This window comes from Colletes gigas, unplaced genomic scaffold (assembly GCF_013123115.1).
Source record: "Colletes gigas isolate AHSC1104 unplaced genomic scaffold, ASM1312311v1 Colletes_gigas_Sc00019, whole genome shotgun sequence".
NCBI classification, from domain to species: Eukaryota; Metazoa; Arthropoda; class Insecta; order Hymenoptera; family Colletidae; genus Colletes; species Colletes gigas.
Window position 1 is genome coordinate 3,127,326 of NW_025106648.1, and position 17,202 is coordinate 3,144,527.

General features: G+C 34.9%; 1 protein-coding gene across 5 annotated transcripts in view; it reads right to left on the reverse strand.

The window, feature by feature from the left end:
* Positions 1–16,350, reverse strand: part of LOC122400637 (protein doublesex) — a 226,000-nt gene extending 209,650 nt beyond the window's left edge. For 2 of the 5 annotated variants that reach the window (XR_006259365.1, XR_006259366.1), the window contains exon 1: positions 14,104–16,349. The gene's annotated coding sequence lies outside the window, so the exon portion shown is untranslated. Of the gene's footprint in view, positions 1–14,103 lie in introns of all 5 variants that reach the window. The other 3 variants (XR_006259364.1, XM_043402184.1, XM_043402185.1) reach the window with 3 other exon arrangements.
* Positions 16,351–17,202: the final 852 nt, after the last annotated feature.

Consider the following 17,202-nt stretch of genomic DNA (forward strand, 5'->3'; position numbering starts at 1 on the left):
GACCTACATCAGAGCTGTTCAATTACTGGCCTGTGCGACCACATCCTGTTCTGGTCTTATCTAAACTGAAATTTAAACCGCGAAACAAACCGATTACTCCTTGTCGACGGAAAATTTGTCAACAGAACGAGATTCGTTACTTAAAATAATCAGAACATATCTACTCGAATAACAACTTTCCAGCTAAGAACCCAATACCGTAAGAGTTCCAGTTACGCTAGACACTCAATACACAATAATGTTACATTAAATACACAATATTTCTTTCAGTCCCAATGTTTGGTTCATTCTTCTAAAGTTTCTAGAAACGTGATACCTTGATTGCTCGAGAAATTTATGTGAACGAAAATAAACCCCTTGAGCGTTTCTACGAAATGGTATTAAGTCGACGAAGGGACTCCAACGTACGGTAAATCTTTACCATTCTCAGTTTATTACTTCCGTTTCTATTAATATTTAATGAATATTTGAATGTCAATATACCTATGTGATTTCTACGTAACAGCAAGAAAGAATGTTTCAAATGTTTTCTTTATTAATTGATTCCTCGATGCACAAATCTGAACTCTCCATTTTATCCCACTTGTCAAGCCATTCTCTATTACCCGCTGAGGAACAGTGTCCCCCGTGATTGTTCTTACTGTTTCTCTAATTGTGGTAATCACTGGCATAATGGAAGAGTACCCTTCTAGCTCTTTTCCCACCGTTGATGTCTTTTACAGTAATTGTTTCCATGGTTTAGAAATATTAATCTGCGTCGCGTCTACCCAAGTTTCATTCGGTAGATTAATAAAATTTTTTCGATGAAAATGAGTCTAATTACATACCCGTTCGAAATAATTTTAATTACGCGTTATAGGAACTTCTGAATTCTGTAAACTTAAATGTTACAGAAAGTCTGTTTCATAAAACATAATAATCAATAATAAAAATTTACCAAAATTATTTGTTAACTTAATGAAATCGATAAACTTCGCGATATTGCCAATGCTAAACTAAGGCTTTCTGATTAATATAAATTTTTCTACTTATTTTTAAACGGGTCATGTGTCACGGGTCGAACTTTAAATAACTTTTAATAGCAAAATTGTGATTAGATTAAAAGAAAAGGTATTACTCTAATTGCAATGGTTATCGAAAAAATATGATGAAAAGTAAGATAAACGTTACACAACAAGACTTGCTGATTGCACTACCTGACACTTACAATAAATGCAAAGTTACACATTGTAAATTTACAATACTGCATTTTTATCGGAAACTTTTCGCATTATTTCTACTTACCGTTATCTGCAAGAAACCATTCTTTTTATTTCTATGTAGAAAACAGTTTTACAGTTAACAATATTCACTTTTAACATTGACCATTTCGAAACCTATTGTACGTACAAACACGATTTCTTTTTTACAATCTATTCCTATATGCGCGTAGAATTATTTAAACGTTAACAACTGCGGAAAATAACAATTTGTTTATACGTGAATCCTTTCATATTTCATATTAGAAAAAATTCATATTTATGAGAAAGAATTAGCATTGGAAATATCGGGAAATTTACGAATTCCATCAAGTTAACAATCTACTGTGGACAAACTAATTGATCTACTAGAAGTAAATTTTGCACACTTATTGTATTTGATTTTAATACCTCGTATCCTGATTTTTGTTAAGAAAAATTGATCTTTTGAACTTCTGAATACACGAAAAAGATCCTCGTTTATACCAATAAATATTGCAGTTACAAAGAGACGAACAATACTATAGCATAATAAATAGAAATATTCAATAGTTCGGTACTTGATTATTTTGTAATATTCTTAACGTCAATGACACTATTCAAAAATTTACAAGTATTAAGGTTCGTTTATTCTAAACTTTTTACAGTGGCCACCATGACAGTCAACGTGTTAAGTACATATTTAGCCTAATCAAAAATGCAAGTTTCTTTACCTATATCGTATTATACATATTTTAATATCTTCAAACTTTTTATATAAATGTAGATCCTTAAAGATGAATATTTAATACATAAAAGAAAAAAATCTCAATCAGAACCCAGAAAAAAGCAAGAAAGGAATTTCCCCAGAATTCCTACTCAGGATTTAATTTTCATTTCAATAAAGTTATTTGGAATTAATTTAAACTAGTTCGTATATTATACATGTACAATTATTTTGTGTAGTTATACGTTAAAACATAATATGACAGTAACCGTAAAATTTGCAAAGCGTGCTCGATAGAAGTTTGAGCATAGCTTTTTGTGCATACGCATCTCGACATTATCGTTTCATACGATATTTAAAAAAATATGTTATGTAGAGCAACACCATCGTCAACGTCTCTAAACACTGAACTAAAGCAAGATAGACAACCGAGGGTTCTCGACACGTTCAAGAGTTCGGTAGCTGGTAATTCGATCCTGCGTGCGAATGGTCGTTCCGAAGCTTCAAAGGGATGCCGAATGCTCAATCAGTGTATCGACCCTAATGCAAATCACAATTTTTTCCATTTTTCGTTATATCTTTACGAGGGCAGTATAAATCGGTTCGCGAGTTCTTTCCGGTGAAAACGAGCCTAAATAAGACCTTGTTCGGACCAGTTTTATTTATAAATCATTCGAATCGTTTCTAACAAACTTTCCCGACTCTCCTGGAAAATCCGTACAATTAATGTAAAAGTAACTTAATTTGTTTACAATATTTTAGAAATTAATATTTATATATGATAATAAAGTTAGTGTACAAATGTGCATGATAGTTCTAATAAATGTGTTCACTATAATTACCAAAATAATTATTTTTTACAAACATAACTACGATTTTATGTGAATGTTTACTGTAATTATATCTTGGACACTAAGAACAGAAATAGTTCAAATTTGTATCTAAATAAAAATCGAAATAGTTATATAACTGAAAATTTCAAATAACGAATGAAAAATAAAGGACTGCTTATTGATTACAAATTACAGAGAAATACACTTTTTTCTCATATTATTCATTTTACATATTTGCACACTTCGTGAAGCGAAAAATGACGAACTTTCGATTTAAACTAAACTATAAAATGCAATAAAGAATCTATTTTCTTGTCAACTACAAGCTCTTATATATGGAATAACAGATTTTAGTTTACATTAGTAATTCCTTTGTAAGTATCCCTAACACAGATTGGAGCATGAAGCTCTGTACCTGTACGTACTAGTATTTGTTAGTTTGAAAAAATTACAACAACAAAAAATAATTATATGTACGTTCGATTGGAGAACTCTTCTTTCGATACTCGTTTAAGCATCAATATGACCCCAACTTGTTCGTCGCAGTAGCTTCAGAACGTCCATCGATACAAGTATTCATTTTTCTAGAAAAAGCTTATTCGAAGAAAAGATGTAAAATATTAACCGATTTGTCTCTTCCAGAAAAATAATTGTAAATAATCGACTATGATGTCTAATTCGCGCGAACACTTCGGCTAGAAAGTTAATTCATCCTGAAAGCTCGCTTCGTGTTCTAGCATTGCTGGACGTAATCGATATCTAATACACGATGAAAAGAGTATCCTGTTTGTGTAACTTATTCATAGGCAATCGATTTAAACTCACCTCTGCATTCCGCTCTTTTATACTAATCGCGCGGTAATCGATTTCGGAACACGAACTACGGGAATCGTACAAACCACGTTCGACCGCACAGTTTCACTATTACAGAAGATGTTTCGAAAAAAAATATTACAGGGAAATTAATTCGACGTCGACTCGATGCTAGGAACAACGACAGGACAAGATGAACGAGAAGATGCAGGAGAAAAGGGATCCAGTGAAACGAACCTACCATAACGTGAAACCTGTTGGCAGAAATATATAATAAATGGTTAATAGAAACGGGAGACAGCAATTTGAATGAATTCGGTAGAAAATTAAATTAGTGCTAATTCCAGCCGACTAAACAAAGTATTACTAAGTTGGAATCGACCGTGACGAGCTCGACAGAATCTGCGGTTTCGATCTGAGATCTTCTGGATATTAAGTGCAGGCTTTAGAGCCCTTCGACCCTCGATGCGAAAGCAGATAAACGAGTATCGTTAGATCGCAGGTCAGTTCTGCTCTTCTATGCACATATTATATTACAGTAGAAGCTTAAACTGCGGTAAACGTATATATTTACCAGAACTTCAGTGAAAATATACTTATCGACACAGAATTCCATTAAAGTTTATATATAATTTTATGTTACCAAATATACAGAACAGAAGTTCCAAGCGAACTACTATGTGACAGTAAACAAATTTTTGGTCTTGAAACTGCATTATAATTTCATTTCATCGTCGATCTTTGTAATCGATCCCAATTTTGGTCACTTAAACTAAATAGTTGTTTTTTAATATTTTTCTAAATACATATTCTTAAATGATTTTGCGAGTAATTCAACGGTTGCAAGGGGAATTATTTTCGAGTTATTTTCTTCACTTGCCAGTGCATACAAAATTCTACAAGAAATAAATAAAAATAAATAATACTATCCTCCTAATCCTAATATCCTGTACTTATGACGAGAAACGTATGAACATTTTAGAAATAGAAACACTAAAACTTCATCATCTGAAAACACTTTTAACACTTTCACATCCGCACGGTTAAGAAAAATTCTCTTCTCAAACTTGTTCATTAAAATGTACAAATATAAAACACAAAATTCATTACAACATAATAAACTTAGCTTCTTTTTATGAAATGATACGTACAAATAAATGTGATGTATCGAGGTTATTGAAAAAAGACATTAAAATTTAAAACATTAGGATTTTCAAAATTCTCTTCGGAGGAGGTGAAAGTGTTAAGAGCAAGGCAAACGTCATAAATAATAAATATGAATGTAATTGAAAAGCGCCGTATTAGCGAAGGACTCCAAAGGAAAGAGCCTTAAGGCGGGTATATGCCTGTAACTTCATTCTAAATGCAAAACAATTTTGCAAACTATACTCGACGAAGGTTTGAAAAAGATGAAAGAGTTCACATGCTGGCGGCACATTTGATCTTAATCATTTTGCATCAAGGAGCGGAATGCGTTAAAGTTACCCGTATCACCTTAAGCGGAATAAACCACAAGCGACGGGCATCTTTAATCCCCATTTGCATCAGTAATTTAAATATACATATACACTTTGACTATCCATGGTATAGACACATAATTGATAATCCGCATGTATCGTTGACAATTTAATTTTTCCCAAATCGCTGCGCTATTTGTGGATTATTTCATATTTGAACATATATTTCACCGCGTCCAATGCAAAGAAGGCATTCCGCGCCTTTGTGCAAACGGATTAAATGTATATATCATTTGAAAATGAATATTATCTCTGAGATTTATTTGTTAGCGCACAATATAGCATGAATGCTGAAGTCGATCGTGAATCACTGAAAGTCTAATGCTATTATCCAAAATCCAGAGATGGAGAACCACGTCTTTGTACAACCAATTCTCCCAAAATCGTAAAGAAATACTTCAAAATTATTCATTAATGCATTACTTAGAAATTTGAAAGACTGACAACTAAAAATCTCAAAATTGGAGACACGCAATAGATAAAATTGAGTTTCTTGATTCTCGAGAAGCTTGTATTTTTAAAAAGTAGATTAATCCCAGACCTAACCAATGTGACTAAGTAAACTGCTCAATTATAGTACGCGTCTATGAAGGATTTAAATTACAGAACATAAAAATTTGCTATTTTATAGATAATGTAAAGTGCTTCTTTTAATTTTGTCGCGATGAGTAGTAACAATTTTCTCTCGTTATAAACTTGTTTGTAATATAAAACATTATCTCAACCCTTTTACTACGATGCATGAAACGACATATACAGGGTGTCAGGAAAATATGTTATAAGTCAAAGTTAAATGGTATCAGACGATGCGTAATAAGCAACTAACTTTATGCACTTTTGTGCATTGGTGCATCAGAAAAATGCAACTGCACCTTTTTTTAAAATGGAAACCTATATTTTTGACTGGACCAGTCGATGTAGTTTCTTATGCTCTACATAAAAGTACTAACATACTTATGCCCTAAACTTATTCGTTAGGAAGTGATCGAAGATAAAAGTTCTCTGAATCATTTCGGTCTCTCAGCAAGCGTTCCGGAACTTAGGTTACAACAAGTGTTCGAACGATCCTCCATTGCAGTCCAAGCATCTTTCCATCCGTTTCTTGATGTTGTGCAATACGTTCCTGATGTCTCTTTCCGTAATTTTGGATATTTCTTGTTGAAAGTACCTTATGTTTTGCCGTACACTTAGAGGAATCTCTGTATCGTGGAAGAGAATTGGTAGGTCGGATTCCAGAAAGTTTAGGTACCTCTGACCAGTCAATGCTCCGTTAAAGAAATCTGGACCGATAATCCATTTGTCAAAAATTCCACACCAAATATTTACAATGTCGCCTCGTCTGTCCACAGAATTTACAATACAAAACGTTCATTTTCCTGAATACGCCGTAAGAAATATCGACAACAGTTCATTCTTCGGATTTCGTCTCCAGGCTGCAATGTTTGCCCAACGGAAACCTGATGGGGATAAAAGTTCTGTGTTCTTAGAATGCGTTGAACCGAGAATTTTGAAATTCCACATTCTCTAGCCAGATCTTTCACAAACGCATGTGGATTTAATTCGACGTTCGCCAGCACTACTGTCACACTACCTTCATTTTTAACAACTGGTTTGAGCACGTCGCGTTTTGATTTGTGGAAAGACTCGTATTGATGTAAATTGGACTCCATTTTGTAAAAATTTGAACGCGAGGGCTGTTGACGATCGGGATACGTTTCTCGATACAACCTTACGGCCTCGGTACCATTTTAATTGCATTTGCTAAACAAAATGAACATATCAACTGCTTCACTATTCGTAAATGCCATAATTTCGAAACAATGGGACAGCAAACGATCGCATACGAGTAGTAAATAGTTACTGAAGGAAATCTTAATCTTACAGTGACTAATATTAGCAGCCGTGAAACATTGTAAGGCAGCACAAACATGGTAAAGCAACAGAAACATTGTAATGGATTCGGAGAACTTTTATCTTCGATAACTTCCTAAAGCCGAGAATTGCGTCTACACTGCGTCGGCAAAGAAATGGCTTTGCCGCGGTGCATAGCAGTGGCACGGCCGTGCCGCCTTTTGCCGCCTTTTGCCGAACGCAGTGCCGATCGGCAAATGCCGAGCCGTGCCGACCCAGTGGGGACGCAGCTTTACGATTAAGTTTATGGCATAAGTATGTTAGTACTTTTATGTAGAGCATAAAAAACTACATCCACTGGTGCAGTAAAAAATGTAGGTTTCCATTTAAAAAAAAGGTGCAGTTGTATTTTTCTGATGCACCAATGCACAAAAGTGCATGAAATTAGTTGCATATTACGCATCGTCTGATACCATTTAACTTTGACTTATAACATATTTTTCTATTCCCAACTGTTTAGGAGGTATAGTCTGTTCCATTTGCGTGGGACACCCTGTATAAGTTACCATTCCACGCTGAATCACGAAACATCCGTGTCAGTTGTGACGCAAAAAGCATTTACGATGCAGATAACGTTTATTTACATGTACATTTTTCTTCGTAAACGTTACCGAAGTAACTTATTGTAAAAATAAATAAAAAAACAATATTCTTGGTTTGTACGAGCAACGAGCATCTAAGATACTGTTTTACACTGATGTGACTACTTTCATGACTGTGTTCAATGAAAAATATACACATACACTTCTAGTAATTGCCACGTCTCGATCAATGAACTATAATTTTGTATCACAAATCCTTGTTGGACTCATTTTTTCTAGAATACTTTCACGAAAATATAACAAAAAATATAAAAATGGAGCTATTCGTATCAATGGATCATTCTTCTAAATTGGTTCAATTACCCAGTTTTTAATATTTTTATTTTTATTGTTTTTCTTTATAACCTGTTGTTTTTAAAGGATATGAGATATTCTTTTTCTATATACGATGATGAAACAAAAATTTATATTTTTATACATCTGTAAGAAATCACTTGTGTTTAAGCTCTGGTTTTAACACTGATACATTTTTGTTTAGATATTTTTATATTTTTTAATATGTGATGAACTTGTGTAGTTTGATATGGATAGTAATATAATTTGATGAGTAATAGGAAAATATGAGCACGTAATATGGATAAGTTTTTTTGAGAACGATGGACATTAGAAAACATAGAGTTAGATCTCAATTAGACTGCCGTCTACGCTTGCGTCGTATGCTATATCCATAAATATGCATACAATGTTTAGCAATTGATCTAATCGTGCATCGCACGTTGCGTAAAAAGAACGCTTATCTAATTCAAATGTTAAGCTTACGACGACGTACGTTGGTGGATCATTTATAATCAATTCCCCAGGACTGTTTTATCTGATGATCAAACCACGTGTTTACGTTGTAACTTGAACACTAACCCCTCGGTTCAAACTTTTCATCATAAAGAGACCAAACTAACTCTACGTCGCAAAAATACCTACAAACATCGATCACAAAAGACACGTTTCATTTTCCAGGACTTTTTAGTGAACAAATTCATAATTTCTAAGACAATGCTAAAGAATTTAAAACAATCAAAGGGTACAGCCGAATAAGGGGGTCAAATGTGCCCTTGAACCAAATTTGACATACGACAGATCCATCGATAGAGCATCAGAAAAAAAACATTCTGTGCCAAGTTTCTACCCTCTATCTTGTTCGGAAGGGTAGTTATAGAGAAAATCCGGATTAGCGAAATTGTGCCTATTTCCCCTATTTAATCGAGTACGAAAATTATGAAAAAAATCTGGTGCATTGTGGTTATTGAGATACAAGTTTGAGAATTTTTTCCGATTTTTCCATTCCAAATCCTAGGTGTGAAAAATTAAAAACGCAGAAAAATACCGATTTCGTATTGAAGCTTTCGAGACACTAGATTTATATAATTACTGTAAATGCATATTGTCATTGGTTATGTTCCTGAATTTTTTCAGATTCTTTAGCAGGGTGCGCTGTAACAGCAAAAATCATAAACCGATTTTTTCGGCGATTTTCGCGTGAAAAAGCAACGTATACTTTAAATTTTGTATTCCCTTTAATGGATAACTATATTGTATGGTTTTAAACAATTCTATGTTGAATAGAACGGTATATAGAATATTATATTCCGAAGTATCAGCAATATTTCCAAGAAGTGCGATGGTAAAGTGAGTAAAATGCTTGACTGTGGATACGCTGCAAACTTTTTGATGCTGGTTCGCGTCCCGTTTAAAGCACATCTTTTTTTTGTTCTATTAATTATATATTTTTTCAATTTTCAACTATATAGCAATGAAAATCTATTTAAAATATTTTACAATATACACAAAAACAACTATGGAGCAGTTTCTATTCCATCGTTTCTCTAGCTGTGTAACATTAACACATAATTACGCCAGCAACTATTCAAAAATAGCATGCTTTGTTAACAATTCATTTGAAAAACGCTTAAATTCAAACGTTGAACTCCGTGATGAAATAGTAAACAGAATGTCAAATCAATAAACGGAAAATACATTGGCAATAGAAGTTGTGACAAAACACTGGACTGTAACAGTCGAAAAGTACCATTTAACATGGACATCTGCGACGGATCTTCTCGATTTTCCAGAGACGACAGGGAGAGACTAAAAAATTCTATATATCGGATCGCATCAGTTTCATATTTAGCAGAAATAATGGTCCAAGACAGCAATATTTACATACGTTCCTCAAAAGAAAATAATATCATCAAAATAGTAAAATCACGTCATAGTAATAGTAAAATGTATGGATGTTACATAGATTATGCATATACCAACTCAATTGGCTATTTCGGAGTGAAACGCTATTGCTGCGAAAGTGATAATGGTAATCACACCATCGGGTGTTGTCTACATATTGCGACTATTATTTATTATTCGTCACATGCTCGATACTTGTCGACAACTATAAGGCCTGCAGAAATATTAAATAAAATATTTAACGAAGAGCAAGTGACATCTGTTATTAATGAAGACAGCGATGAAGCCTAAAGACATCAGATATGATTTTATTCAATTTACTTAACGATCATGTAGAGGAGTATTAGTACAAAAAAGTTCATATATGTATTAAGTATGGAAAAATAGAAAGAATTGTATTAATAACAGGAATCAATATGGACATGTATAATGAAAATGGGTAACAATAGAACAGTTTCTCGTCTAAAATACGTAATTTAATCTGTCAATAGTTGTAAATATTGTACACTGAGAATTTCGAACTCGTACACATCATAAACCATATTATCATCATAATATATGCAAAGACTGCGTATGTTCTTTTTATCGAAGAAATCTGCTTCCACTATTCAGAGTTATTAAAGGCATGAGATTTTTAAACTATGCAATTATATTCATTTAACGTAGAAAAAATAAAACAGTAAGGTATTTAAGCGAATACACAGCTAGGGAAACGATGGAATAGAAACTGCTCCATAATTGTTTTTGTGTATATTTTACCCTTTCGAACAAGATAGAGGGTTGAAACTTGGGACAGAATGTTTTTTTCTGGTGCTCTATCGATGGATCGTATGTTAAATTTGATTCAAGGGCACATTTAACCCCCTTACTCGGCTATACCTTTTAATACGTTCTAAACACGTTATGAATGTAGTGTAAGAAAATATAAAATATAAGCATCGTTAACAGGTAACAAATTAACGCCTTAATTTACAGTAAATTATACAGTTAATTATCGAATATGAATCAAATTTTAATCACTTAATGTCTCAATTACTAATCCAAGAATTTTTAACCAGTAATCATAGAAAAATAAATATGTGTTTTTATAAAAAGAAGCCAAATTAATTTCCAGCAAAGCTATTTTATCAAAAAGATATTTTCAATGGCCTTCATTCAACACAACAGTAATATCAACTATAGTATAGAGATAATATATAGAGATATAGAGCTACTATCATGACAAGGTTTGGTCATTACTGATATAATACATTGGAAGTGAGAAGAAATGCAGCGCAAAGTCTGATGAATGTTTACAAAATAAAAATAAAATTTTGCATTACGTAAGCAATAACTGAAAAGAAGTACTACATATATCTGCATTATATACCATTGAAATTAATGTTATTTATTTATCCTTTACAGATTTACTTTTACCGGCTTCAAAGATTTATTAAAATAGGATTGTCAAATAATAAATTGCTGAACTTTGCCCATTCACGTTGTTTCCTTTGCAATATCATGTAAACTTATATCTCATTTGATTATAATGAATAAAGTCGTTAAATAATAAATCAAATGAAATGTACCGTTGCAAGTTTATGGAACCAAATTTTATACCAAAAAGAATAGTTTTTGAAACACTAATTATTTGGAAAAAAGAATTTTTGAAATAAAAAGTTTAACGATGTAAAAATAGAACTGTATAATCTAAAAATCCTGAGCATTTTAACTGTAAACACGCAGCCTGAGATTAAAAAGAGGATTTTTATTATAAAAATTGTGATAAATATAAATTAAAGAATAAATATAATTTAAAGAAAAAAAAATTTCTTTTGATTACATATGAAAGATGTTTTACCTATCGAATAGATTTCAGAATAAATGTACACAAGTTACAAAATGGATGCCTATAGTAGAGTAACAGATTATTTCAATGAATCTATGCAGTATTTAAAACTGTAAATAGTAAATGAAAATTTGTTCAATGCAATAATAAGTATATTATATATTTTATATTAGTACATATATAAATTTTGCTAAGCTATCCCTCGTTATAAATGTACTAATTTGATAAATATAATTCTTACAAATAAGAAATAGAAATATGTATATCAATATACTAGTTCCAAGTGAACTTTTTCCTAAACTATGACCTTTTGCCTGTGAATAATATTAATCATAAAAATCGTTATCATTGGTGGAATCGTGTTTAAAAAAAGCTAGGAACGATATCTTATCGCGCATTGCACAAAGTAACAAAACGCATGTTAGTCACGGATTGCGCGATGTATGGATCGATAACTACTTGCATCTCGTATACATAAAAGTCGAAGCCTACTTGCATATTTAACGCATCAAAATTACAGTCGCGGCGCACAATTTCCTACTTTCGGAATATCGTGTGTTACCTTCTCGAACTACTAAAATTATTGCGACGATTAGCATACAAGTGGTGATTTTGTTAAGATTATTTTAACAATTTTAAAATACAATTTTCTCGTTTATATTTCGTCATGTATAACATAAATAAATTGTATGGAACTTTACTTGATTAAAACCGAATGAAGCTTCGCGGTAAGTAGTGTCGCAACCATTTTATACGTGTTTTTTGTCACTTTTTATAATCGTTGTACATAAAGCCAACTTCTTACGTATTATACGTGCAATGCGTTGCAATTACTGGACTCAAAGAACGGCGTGACAAAAAGTGCAACGAAATGATCGGCTGGAAGGAATGGAAGTGCAAGAAATTACTGTTACTATCTCTAATATATGTACAAACACGTCGTCCATACACTTAAATTCATAAAAATTTCGCAATTTTACGCGGACAGTGTTTTCTGAAAATACGTACTATCGTTTTATCATTCACCCCTTCTCGGTTTTCTTCGCGGTTATAGCCTGTCTATTTTCATAGAAATGAAACATAATTCGTTTACCGCCATCAAAGGTGCCGTGGCGTTTGCACCCTGGGAAAAAAAAACAAACGAGTAATCTTTCACACGGTCGATCAATAGCCACGAATAGAGTATCTTAATTCTTCGATAACGTTGCAAGTTCCGGCGTAATATTTTCCATAGAAAGGAAACCTCTCACCGAAATAGCGAAACACGCGTATCTCGATACTTCATAGAGCATCAAGGATCAACGAAGCGACCTCGCCTAATTGCAGGCAAAGTGGAGACGCGATCTTCTTATCGATTGTGCTCGCCCCTTGTCCTTTCTTTCTGCAACATCAGACCGTATCGGCCAATTTCGAGCGAAACGCGAGTCGAAGGCCTTCCCTGGCTGTATTTCGTTCTTTTTTTCGGCGGCGAGTCTTCACCGTGAAGATCGAACTCTTTATTGGAGATCGTGCTCGCCGGCAAGAAATAACGTTGCACGATCGTCGATGATCGTTCGGCAAGTTCTCGTGTTTCGACGACAAGACCGTGGTCAATCGCTGTTTTTCTTTTGTTGCGCGCTTTCAATGGCGCTGAATAAGTGGTTAGGCGACGGGTAGAAATGAACGAAAGGTATTTGCCATAAAATTTCCGAATGCGTGGATATTTTGGTAAAGTAACGTTTCTCGATCGATATTCTCTAGACCTATATAGGCTAATTATATCGTTAGGTACAATGTCGATCACCGTCGCGAACGAACACATTCCTCCCCGACACCGCGTCCCGCGACAATATAATAAGCTGTTACCCGTTTCATTTTGTTGCGCGTATATACATATTTAATAGCCGAGTAAAAAATGTATCTATGCGCTTGAGATTTGTAAAAACTATAATGTACACGCGTTTATTATCAGGAATATTGTCGCAACAGTCGTATCACGTGGAACGAAACAAAAATGTTGAAATCTATTCGCAAGTATAATAACTGCATGGTAATTTACTGTGGAAATATGAATGTATTCATACCAATCGTAAAAATGGCCTCCATGCGAACGTTATCTTTACGTAAAAAGTAGTATCGTAAAGTTTAAAACATTTACTATCGCCGTGACGGTAAACTCAAGTACCATCAACTTCGAAAGCGATGGAAAATACAACGTAAAACTAACGATTAAAAAATCGATTCGACGCAACCACGCATCGTGGTTATGTACGATTCGCGTTTGAAAGTTTATAATGAAACAACGCGCAGTATTACGGCAGACGCGCGTAGAAATGTTGTTAATCAATGCGAATGGATATATCGAACGTTACGTACGAGACTTCAGCTCCGATATTGAATACAGAACGCGAATAGTTGAACTTGACAACTATTTCGAGACCCGTTCGACGCGATTGTTCTATCGTAAAGTCAAAGTGTAGAAAATGCTGGACTCTTACCTAATATTCAGACTGGAAAATGTTCTTTCTTGTCAAGCTGTCCGATGCACTTGCAGAGTTCATTCCAGCGATCAGGTGAACGCACGTAACCGTTAATCGGGGCATAAAACCACAATTCTTGTAAGAAAACACTCGATTACACTGTCTCGTAGTTCTCTTCGGTCGTCATACCACACAGTTTCATCGGAAAATTATCGCGTTAAGCAAGTCTTACGGGCGAATACACACTAGTTTGTACCACGCGACGAGTTCCTAACCTCGTGGCGCATTTGCGCGCGAGGGCCGCGCGCGCGCGCAAATAAACAGACGTGTCGCATTCACGGTTGTCTCTTTTTGTCACACGTACATCACAATTATCACACTCGCACGGCAAGTGGTAATACAGATAGTCACAAATGCCAAAAGCAACGAATGTCTTTCTTCCGCTACCACTGTTTTTCGTAAATAAAGAATCTTCTCTTCTCTATCCGTCACTGTGTTTATTCGTTAGTCTCTCGTGTGTCGTTTCTCAACCGATTTACCGTCTATCTCCCGTCGGTTGGTTCTTTTGTTCCGTCACTGAAACGACAGGAGCATCATTCGGTTAAAAACTCACGATCTCAACGGGCACACGCAATCATCTCGAAACGCTAGCAACGCCGAGAAATCCAGCGGCCAAGTAACGAGACCGCGTATGCATTTAGTTCCGCAAAAAGCATAACAACGCACCCGTGTGCTTCAGGCAGCGCGCCTCCGACACTTTTCGCACACGCGCACTTCAATTGTCTCCTCTTCGTGCGTCTTCGCAGTAACCGCGTGTCACTCTATCCCCCTTCTACTCCTCTTTCTCCCCCTCTTGCACCGCGTAACGACAGTCCTCTCCATCGGAGTACGTCAGTGCACGCTGAATCTTATTTCGCCTCTTGCATCAGGGTCTTTCGTTCGACCACGCGAAATTACGTGCGACGTTTACCGAGAAACTTTCCCGCTTTGCTCCTCCGTTAGTCCTCCTCTCTTTCGGGTGAAAGCCACTTCGCGCGAGTCCTCGACAAACGTCACGGGACAATGTGCAACAGCGCGAGTATCGGTCGCGAGCTGTCCGAGGGTAGAACCGTGCCCTGGCGGAACGTAGAAATATCTCTAGACGGTGAAACGTGGAAAAGCGCGACACCACCGATTCGTTCGACGCGCGCCTGTATGCGGTCCGTAACTCACTAAGAGTGCTGGTAGCAGCGGCACACCGACGAAATGCATGGTGGATACGAGCACTGGCTGGGAGGGGGCACGTCCCTGGCGCGGGGAGGAGACACGCCGAGCAGTCAGGCGTCGGGAGGGTGAGGGGTCTTTCGTCGAAGAGTGGTGGATGGACGGATGGAGGTGGCACGCGGGTTTAGACGGACGTTGAGATTTTACGATTGAATCCATCCGACCGCCGTGTAGAGTATACTTACGTGGACGGCGCACGGGGTTGTCAGTGAGAACCTCGTACGCGCGAAGTGTCGCGCCTTCGAGTGGATCATTTATCGTTGGCAAACGGCCTCGATGATCAACCGAACGTCACCAACATGAATTTCGACCAGCAACGGGAACGTTTCATCGGTTTTGGATACGGAACGGGACTCACGGGCGTATTACGAATCGACGGTTCGAGTTGAACGTTTCCCGAAGGCGTAGCTTTTCCGATGTACCGCGAAATTGATGGATGCATTTTCAGCGAACGCCAGCGAGTCGAATGTAATTACAGCCCGACGATGCTAAATAGTAACATTTGCAGTCTCTACCTTCTCATATATGCAGATATTAGCTCTCACAGTAGGAAATATAAAATTAGCCGGATAGTAGACGCGATGCGCCAAGTGCCTAGCTAGAAATGCATACGTTTATTTGTTTCAAAAACGCTTGCAATAATATCTGCAATCGAAATAAGTGAGGCTACATGTACCTAAAACTGTAGGAACGTTCAAGGTTATACATTATTTATACTCGCACACGGTACGCTTCGTGAGTATTTAACTCTTTGCGTTTTAAGTACAGCTGAGTTACGAAATTTATTAGCATCGACAAACGTTTGACAGCGCTCAAACAAATGAACAAATTTTATAGAATGTTCTCATTTTATTATTCTTTTCTTTTTTTAACAATTTTTAATTAAATACATATGAATGATTACGTTTCATTAATGTAGATAGTCCTTTTCAAGCATAAATGTCTTTAAAAAAATATGAAGATTGGAATCACAATAATTTTTAAAAACAAACAATAACGTGAAATTAGTAATTTTAATAAATAAAATATAACTTACAAAATTGAAACCAAACGACAATTATAAGTGTTGGTATAACTTGTGACAATCTAAAAGTACTTTATAAAATATTTGTAAGGCTATGTTCTAACGATAGAATAGTAAAAGTAATATAATTAGAAATGAAACGAAAATTATTCGTAATAAATAAATTTAAAATAGAAGACATTATTGTAGCTAGAAAGAATTGCGAAATGTAAACATGTAGGACATTAATAAAACGTATACGAACCGAAAATAAAGCTTAATGACTTTTTTAATGACTTTTAACGAAACTTTCTAAAACTTAAAATTAAACTATTCAAGTTGAGTTTAAATGAATTATATTGGTTTGCGAATTCATTATGTTTTTCTTATTTTTGATTCATTGATATAGATCATCTCTGATATGCAACCTTTTGATTTGTATATTTCTGAATCAAAAATTCTGTATTTTCCGAACCTATAGTACAATATTTCTTTGGTGACGATTATGAGAACTAACGGAAGCTCTATTATTTTCTACATTTTTATATTCATTAATGTTTATATACTACAAGAATGTATTATTATTGTTAATTTCATATTATTATTTATATATAATACTAAGATTGTTGTGTTAGCGAAACCAAAGTAATTATTATAATTATAATTCATTAGATAGATTCGATTTTCTAAAACTGTCAACGTAATAATCTTGCAGAATTGAATGTAATTTTTATAATGCATGTACATCTTGATTTAACCGGTCACGCTCAAAGCATCGTACTGTTTTTTAAAACCACAACTATAGCAGTCTGTAAAAGAAAAAAGAAACTCCACGCCACGTGTAGTCTTCC